Source organism: Eleutherodactylus coqui, chromosome 13, assembly GCF_035609145.1.
Source record: "Eleutherodactylus coqui strain aEleCoq1 chromosome 13, aEleCoq1.hap1, whole genome shotgun sequence".
In the NCBI taxonomy this organism is placed as follows: domain Eukaryota; kingdom Metazoa; phylum Chordata; class Amphibia; order Anura; family Eleutherodactylidae; genus Eleutherodactylus; species Eleutherodactylus coqui.
Window position 1 is genome coordinate 87,803,892 of NC_089849.1, and position 8,731 is coordinate 87,812,622.

Below are 8,731 nucleotides of genomic sequence, written 5' to 3' on the forward strand. Positions count from 1 at the left end.
CTGTTGTACCACCTCTAGCTTGGATACAAGATGTGATACAGACAGGCATGGAGGCTCTAGTACCCTGTTTTACTGCCTCTAGCTTGGATACAAGATGTGATACAGGCGGGCATGGAGGCTCTAGTACCCTGTTGTACCGCCTCTAGCTTGGATACAAGATGTGATACGGGCGGGCATGGAGGCTCTAGTACCCTGTTGTACCGCCTCTAGCTTGGATACAAGATGTGATACAGGTGGGCATGGAGGCTCTAGTACCCTGTTGTACTGCCTCTAGCTTGGATACAAGATTTGATACGGGCGGGCATGGAGGCTCTAGTACCCTGTTGTACCGCCTCTAGCTTGGATACAAGATGTGATGCAGGCGGGCATGGAGGCTCTAGTACCCTGTTGTACCGCCTCTAGCTTGGATACAAGATGTGATAATGGCGGGCATGGAGGCTCTAGTATCCTGTTGTACCGCCTCTAGCTTGGATACAAGATGTGATACGGGCGGGCATGGAGGCTCTAGTACCCTGTTGTACTGCCTCTAGCTTGGATACAAGATTTGATACAGACAGGCATGGAGGCTCTAGTACCCTGTTGTACCACCTCTAGCTTGGATACAAGATGTGATACAGGCAGGCATGGAGGCTCTAGTATCCTGTTGTACCACCTGTACCTTGGATACAAGATGTGATACAGGTGGGCATGGAGGCTCTAGTACCCTGTTGTACCGCCTCTAGCTTGGATACAAGATGTGATACAGGCAGGCATAGAGGCTCTAGTACCCTGTTGTACCGCCTCTAGCTTGGATACAAGATGTGATACAGGCGGGCATAGAGGCTCTAGTACCCTGTTGTACCGCCTTTAGCTTGGATACAAGATGTGATACGGGCGGGCATGGAGGCTCTAGTACCCTGTTGTACCGCCTCTAGCTTGGATACAAGATGTGATACGGGCGGGCATGGAGGCTTCAGTACCCTGTTGTACCGCCTCTAGCTTGGATACAAGATGTGATACGGGCGGGCATGGAGGCTCTAGTACCCTGTTGTACTGCCTCTAGCTTGGATACAAGATGTGATACAGACAGGCATGGAGGCTCTAGTACCCTGTTGTACCACCTGTAGCTTGGATACAAGATGTGATACGGGCGGGCATGGAGGCTCTAGTACCCTGTTGTACCGCCTCTAGCTTAGATACAAGATGTGATACAGGCGGGCATGGAGGCTCTAGTATCCTGTTGTACCGCCTCTAGCTTAGATACAAGATGTGATACAGGCGGGCATGGAGGCTTTAGTATCCTGTTGTACCGCCTCTAGCTTGGATACAAGATGTGATACAGGCAGGCATAGAGGCTCTAGTACCCTGTTGTACCGCCTCTAGCTTGGATACAAGATGTGATACAGGCAGGCATAGAGGCTCTAGTACCCTGTTGTACCGCCTCTAGCTTGGATACAAGATGTGATACAGGCGGGCATAGAGGCTCTAGTACCCTGTTGTACCGCCTCTAGGTTGGATACAAGATGTGATACAGGCGGGCATAGAGGCTCTAGTACCCTGTTGTACCGCCTCTAGCTTGGATACAAGATGTGATACGGGCGGGCATGGAGGCTCTAGTACCCTGTTGTACCGCCTCTAGGTTGGATACAAGATGTGATACGGGCGGGCATGGAGGCTCTAGTACCATGTTGTACCGCCTCTAGCTTGGATACAAGATGTGATACAGGTGGGCATGGAGGCTCTAGTACCCTGTTGTACCGCCTCTAGCTTGGATACAAGATGTGATATAGACAGGCATGGAGGCTCTAATACCCTGTTGTACCACCTCTAGCTTGGATACAAGATGTGATACAGACAGGCATGGAGGCTCTAGTACCCTGTTGTACTGCCTCTAGCTTGGATACAAGATGTGATACAGGCGGGCATGGAGGCTCTAGTACCCTGTTGTACCGCCTCTAGCTTGGATACAAGATGTGATACGGGCGGGCATGGAGGCTCTAGTACCCTGTTGTACCGCCTCTAGCTTGGATACAAGATGTGATACAGGTGGGCATGGAGGCTCTAGTACCCTGTTGTACTGCCTCTAGCTTGGATACAAGATTTGATACGGGCGGGCATGGAGGCTCTAGTACCCTGTTGTACTGCCTCTAGCTTGGATACAAGATGTGATACGGGCGGGCATGGAGGCTCTAGTACCCTGTTGTACCACCTGTAGCTTGGATACAAGATGTGATACGGGCGGGCATGGAGGCTCTAGTACCCTGTTGTACCGCCTCTAGCTTGGGTACAAGATGTGACACAGGCCAGCATGGAGGCTCTAGTACCCTGTTGTACCGCCTCTAGCTTGGATACAAGATGTGATACAGGTGGGCATGGAGGCTCTAGTACCCTGTTGTACCGCCTCTAGCTTGGATACAAAATGTGATATAGATAGGCATGGAGGTTCTAATACCCTGTTGTACCGCCTCTAGCTTGGATACAAGATGTGATACAGACAGGCATGGAGGCTCTAGTACCCTGTAGTACCGCCTCTAGGTTGGATACAAGATGTGATACTGGCGGGCATGGACGCTCTAGTACCCTGTTGTACCGCCTCTAGCTTGGATACAAGATGTGATACAGACAGGCATGGAGGCTCTAGTACCCTGTTGTACCGCCTCTAGCTTGGATACAAGATGTGATACAGGCAGGCATAGAGGCTCTAGTACCCTGTTGTACCGCCTCTAGGTTGGATACAAGATGTGATACAGGCGGGCATAGAGGCTCTAGTACCCTGTTGTACCGCCTCTAGCTTGGATACAAGATGTGATACGGGCGGGCATGGAGGCTCTAGTACCCTGTTGTACTGCCTCTAGCTTGGATACAAGATGTGATACAGGCGGGCATGGAGGCTCTAGTACCCTGTTGTACCGCCTCTAGCTTGGATACAAGATGTGATACGGGCGGGCATGGAGGCTCTAGTACCCTGTTGTACCGCCTCTAGCTTGGATACAAGATGTGATACAGGCAGGCATGGAGGCTCTAGTACCCTGTTCTACCACCTGTAGCTTGGATACAAGATGTGATACGGGTGGGCATGGAGGCTCTAGTACCCTGTTGCACTGCCTCTAGCTTGGATACCAGATGTGATACGGGTGGGCATGGAGGCTCTAGTTCCCTGTTGTACTGCCTCTAGCTTGGATACAAGATGTGATACAGACAGGCATGGAGGCTCTAGTACCCTGTTGTACCACCTGTAGCTTGGATACAAGATGTAATACAGGTGGGCATGGAGGCTCTAGTACCCTGTTGCACTGCCTCTAGCTTGGATACCAGATGTGATACGGGTGGGCATGGAGGCTCTAGTACCCTGTTGCACTGCCTCTAGTTTGTATACCAGATGTGATACTGGCGGGCATGGCGGCATACAGGTTCTGTATGGTATCCTGTGGCATATTGCTCCACATTTGCTATGTAACTGAACCTTTAGATCATGCAAAGTTGTAGGTTGTAGAAGTTGGTCTCCCAGATGGTCCCATACATGTTATCTTGGTGATAAATTTGACCTGGCAGCCACGGAAGTGTGACAATGTTGTGGGACATTCCTGTGACCCCCTTGTGTGTGCGGCCGAGCACACTTGTCAGCTGATAGGTAAGGGCACGCATCGCTGTACTCCGGCCAGGGCAGACCGGTGGGCAGAAGGCGCTGCACTGCTGCACGCCCAGCCCTAATGCTATAGCGCCACGTCCAGCAGCAGTAGGCGTGAGCCGGCAATCACGTCCTAATGTGACCGTCAGCCAGTGGTGCAGCAGTGAGCAGCTGCTCTCCTGATGGAAGCAGAACGCTGCAGTCATCCGCAGTACATTCCACACCAGCTGCGCCTTCTGTGGTACAAGGTCCGTATTCCGAGACCAGCATTCTTCCCAGCATGCACTGCGGCTTCTTCTCATTTGCATATAACATTGTCACAAAATGCTCTTCAGTTTGGCCAAAATACTCTATATTAATGGGTTTTATTATTACAGGCATGACATATTAGGTAAAATATCACAGCAGGATACATTATTTTTAATTTATAAAAGTAATCTCTCCACAATGTAAGAACTTCTCTCCCGCGGGACCATAAATACCGCCGGGGCTGTCTGCAGTACCGTGCTTGCTTCGGCAGCACATATACTAAAATTGGAACGATACAGAGAAGATTAGCATGGCCCCTGCGCAAGGATGACACGCAAATTCGTGAGGCGTTCCATATTTTTGCACCGATTCTTCAATTAGAATTTAAAAAAAAATTCTAACATAACATTTTTTTCTCCTTATAGGTTTTAACTTGGAGTAATAATAATAATTGTCTCACGGTGCCACCACTAAAAGGTGTATTTTTTGTGCCATGTGACTACAGGCATACAGCAAATGTACCCGAGGCGCCATAACCACGTACAGTGTAACCCCCCCCCCAGAAGTTGTGGGATGACACTTTTGTCTGTGTGATTGTAACGTTGTTATAAGTGAGTGATTACAATATCGGAGTAAAAGGATCATTTAGGCGACTTTCACACGGGCGACCCCCTATTTTGTGTCTGCAATATTTGGTTGCCAGCAATGCTTTTTTTTTAGAATAATCTCCCATCGCAGTGCTGACGGCCACAATAAAATTGCGCGATAAAAAATGTACAATTTTTTATTGCGAAAATGAATAGGACTTTCCATTATCAAAATTGCATCGCAACACAATCTTGTTGCATTGCGAGGCGATAAAAAGTAGCGGCTCCATAGCGAAACCTGGGAGATAAAAAGAATCGCACATCGCAGAAAGATAGAGCAGCCGTTATTTTTTGTTCTCTCAACATCACATCAGTGAAAACATCACAGATGGGAAGGAAACCGTTGGTTTCATAATCTGCTTTTTTACTGACTATCGCATCAGGCGAAAATCGCACGATTTTCTTGCCTGTGTGAAACCACCCTTATTGCGGAAAACTGATGCCTTGTACGAAGACTCCAGTACCCTGTTGTACCGCCTCTAGCTTGGATACAAGATGTGATACGGGTGGGCATGGAGGCTCTAGTACCCTGTTGCACTGCCTCTAGCTTGGATACAAGATGTGACACAGACAGGCATGGAGGCACTAGTACCCTGTTGTACCGCCTCTAGCTTAGATACAAGATGTGATACAGGCGAGCATGGAGGCTCTAGTACCCTGTTGTACCGCCTCTAGCTTGGATACAAGATGTGATACAGGCAGGCACGGAGGCTCTAGTACCCTGTTGTACCGCCTCTAGCTTGGATACAGGATGTGATACAGGCGGGCATGGAGGCTCTAGTACCCTGTTGTACCGCCTCTAGCTTGGATACAAGATGTGATACGGGCGGGCATCGAGGCTCTAGTACCCTGTTGTACCGCCTCTAGCTTGGATACAAGATGTGATACAGACAGGCATGGAGGCTCTAGTACCCTGTTGTACCGCCTCTAGCTTGGATACAAGATGTGATACAGGCAGGCACGGAGGCTCTAGTACCCTGTTGTACCGCCTTTAGCTTGGATACAAGATGTGATACAGGCGGGCATGGAGGCTCTAGTACCCTGTTGTACAGCCTCTAGCTTGGATACGAGATGTTATGCGGGCGGGCATGGAGGCTCTAGTACCCTGTTGTACCGCCTCTAGCTAGGATACAAGATGTGATACGGGCGGGCATGGAGGCTCTAGTACCCTGTTGTACCGCCTCTAGCTTGGATACAAGATGTGATACGGGCGGGCATGGAGGCTCCACTACCCTGTTGTAACGCATCTAGCTTGGATACAAGATGTGATACAGGCGGGCATAGAGACTCTAGTACCCTGTTGTACCGCCTCTAGCTTAGATACAAGATGTGATACGGGCGGGCATGGAGGCTCTAGTACCCTGTTGTAACGCATCTAGCTTGGATACAAGATGTGATACAGGCGGGCATGGAGGCTCTAGTACCCTGTTGTACCGCCTCTAGCTTAGATACAAGATGTGATACAGGTGGGCATGGAGGCTCTAGTATCCTGTTGTTCTGCCTCTAGCTTGGATACAAGATGTGATACGGGCGGGCATGGAGGCTCTAGTATCCTGTTGTACTGCCTCTAGCTTGGATACAAGATGTGATACGGGCGGGCATGGAGGCTCTAGTACCCTGTTGTACCGCCTCTAGCTTGGATACAAGATGTGATACGGGCGGGCATGGAGGCTCTAGTACCCTGTTGTACTGCCTCTAGCTTGGATACAAGATGTGATACAGACAGGCATGGAGGCTCTAGTACCCTATTGTACCGCCTCTAGCTTGGATACAAGATGTGATACAGACAGGCATGGAGGCTCTAGTACCCTGTTGTACCGCCTCTAGCTTGGATACAAGATGTGATACAGGCGGGCATGGAGGCTCTAGTACCCTGTTGTTCCGCCTCTAGCTTGGATACAAGATGTGATACGGGCGGGCATGGAGGCTCTAGTACCCTGTTGTACCACCTCTAGCTTGGATACAAGATGTGATACAGGCGGGCATGGAGGCTCTAGTACCCTGTTGTACCGCCTCTAGTTTGGATACAAGATGTGATACAGGCGGGCATAGAGGGTCTAGTACCCTGTTGTACCGCCTCTAGCTTGGATACAAGATGTGATACGAGCGGGCATGGAGGCTCTAGTACCCTGTTGTACCGCCTCTAGCTTGGATACAAGATGTGATACGGGCGGGCATGGAGGCTCTAGTACCCTGTTGTACTGCCTCTAGCTTGGATACAAGATGTGATACAGACAGGCATGGAGGCTCTAGTACCCTGTTGTACCGCCTCTAGCTTGGATACAAGATGTGATACAGGCGGGCATGGAGGCTCTAGTACCCTGTTGTACCGCCTCTAGCTTGGATACAAGATGTGATACGGGCGGGCATGGAGGCTCTAGTACCCTGTTGTACCGCCTCTAGCTAGGATACAAGATGTGATACAGGCGGGCATGGAGGCTCTAGTACCCTGTTGTACCGCCTCTAGCTTGGATACAAGATGTGATACAGGCGGGCATGGAGGCTCCAGTACCCTGTTGTACCGCCTCTAGCTTGGATACAAGATGTGATATGGGCGGGCATGGAGGCTCTAGTACCCTGTTGTATTGCCTCTAGCTTGGATACAAGATGTGATACAGACAGGCATGAAGGCTCTAGTTCCCTGTTGTACCGCCTCTAGCTTGGATACAAGATGTGATACGGGCGGGCATGGAGGCTCTAGTACCCTGTTGTACCGCCTCTAGCTTGGATACAAGATGTGATACGGGCGGGCATGGAGGCTCTAGTACCCTGTTGTACCGCCTCTAGCTTTGATACAAGATGTGATACGGGCGGGCATGGAGGCTCTAGTACCCTGTTGTACCGCCTCTAGCTTGGATACAAGATGTGATACAGACAGGCATGGAGGCTCTAGTACCCTGTTGTACCGCCTCTAGCTTGGATACAAGATGTGATACAGGCGGGCATGGAGGCGCTAGTACCCTGTTGTTCCGCCTCTAGCTTGGATACAAGATGTGATACGGGCGGGCATGGAGGCTCTAGTACCCTGTTGTACCACCTCTAGCTTGGATACAAGATGTGATACAGGCGGGCATGGAGGCTCTAGTACCCTGTTGTACCGCCTCTAGTTTGGATACAAGATGTGATACAGGCGGGCATAGAGGGTCTAGTACCCTGTTGTACCGCCTCTAGCTTGGATATAAGATGTGATACGGGCGGGCATGGAGGCTCTAGTACCCTGTTGTACCGCCTCTAGCTTGGATACAAGATGTGATACGGGCGGGCATGGAGGCTCTAGTACCCTGTTGTACTGCCTCTAGCTTGGATACAAGATGTGATACAGACAGGCATGGAGGCTCTAGTACCCTGTTGTACCGCCTCTAGCTTGGATACAAGATGTGATACAGGCGGGCATGGAGGCTCTAGTACCCTGTTGTACCGCTTCTAGCTTGGATACAAGATGTGATACGGGCGGGCATGGAGGCTCTAGTACCCTGTTGTACCGCCTCTAGCTAGGATACAAGATGTGATACAGGCGGGCATGGAGGCTCTAGTACCCTGTTGTACCGCCTCTAGCTTGGATACAAGATGTGATACAGGCGGGCATGGAGGCTCCAGTACCCTGTTGTACTGCCTCTAGCTTGGATACAAGATGTGATACGGGCGGGCATGGAGGCTCTAGTACCCTGTTGTATTGCCTCTAGCTTGGATACAAGATGTGATACAGACAGGCATGAAGGCTCTAGTTCCCTGTTGTACCGCCTCTAGCTTGGATACAAGATGTGATACGGGCGGGCATGGAGGCTCTAGTACCCTGTTGTACCGCCTCTAGCTTGGATACAAGATGTGATACGGGCGGGCATGGAGGCTCTAGTGCCCTGTTGTACCGCCTCTAGCTTTGATACAAGATGTGATGCGGGCGGGCATGGAGGCTCTAGTACCCTGTTGTACCGCCTCTAGCTTGGATACAAGATGTGATACAGACAGGCATGGAGGCTCTAGTACCCTGTTGTACCGCCTCTAGCTTGGATACAAGATGTGACACAGACAGGCATGGAGGCTCTAGTACCCTGTTGTACCGCCTCTAGTTTGGATACAAGATGTGATACAGGCGGGCATAGAGGGTCTAGTACCCTGTTGTACCGCCTCTAGCTTGGATATAAGATGTGATACGGGCGGGCATGGAGGCTCTAGTACCCTGTTGTACCGCCTCTAGCTTGGATACAAGATGTGATACGGGCGGGCATGG

General features: G+C 50.6%; 1 non-coding gene across 1 annotated transcript; it reads left to right on the plus strand.

Moving 5' to 3' along the window:
• Positions 1-4,111: 4,111 nt before the first annotated feature.
• LOC136588809 (U6 spliceosomal RNA) lies at positions 4,112-4,218 on the plus strand. Its single transcript, XR_010787618.1, has one exon. It is a non-coding gene; the product is annotated as a U6 spliceosomal RNA (small nuclear RNA).
• The last annotated feature ends 4,513 nt before the right edge of the window (positions 4,219-8,731 follow it).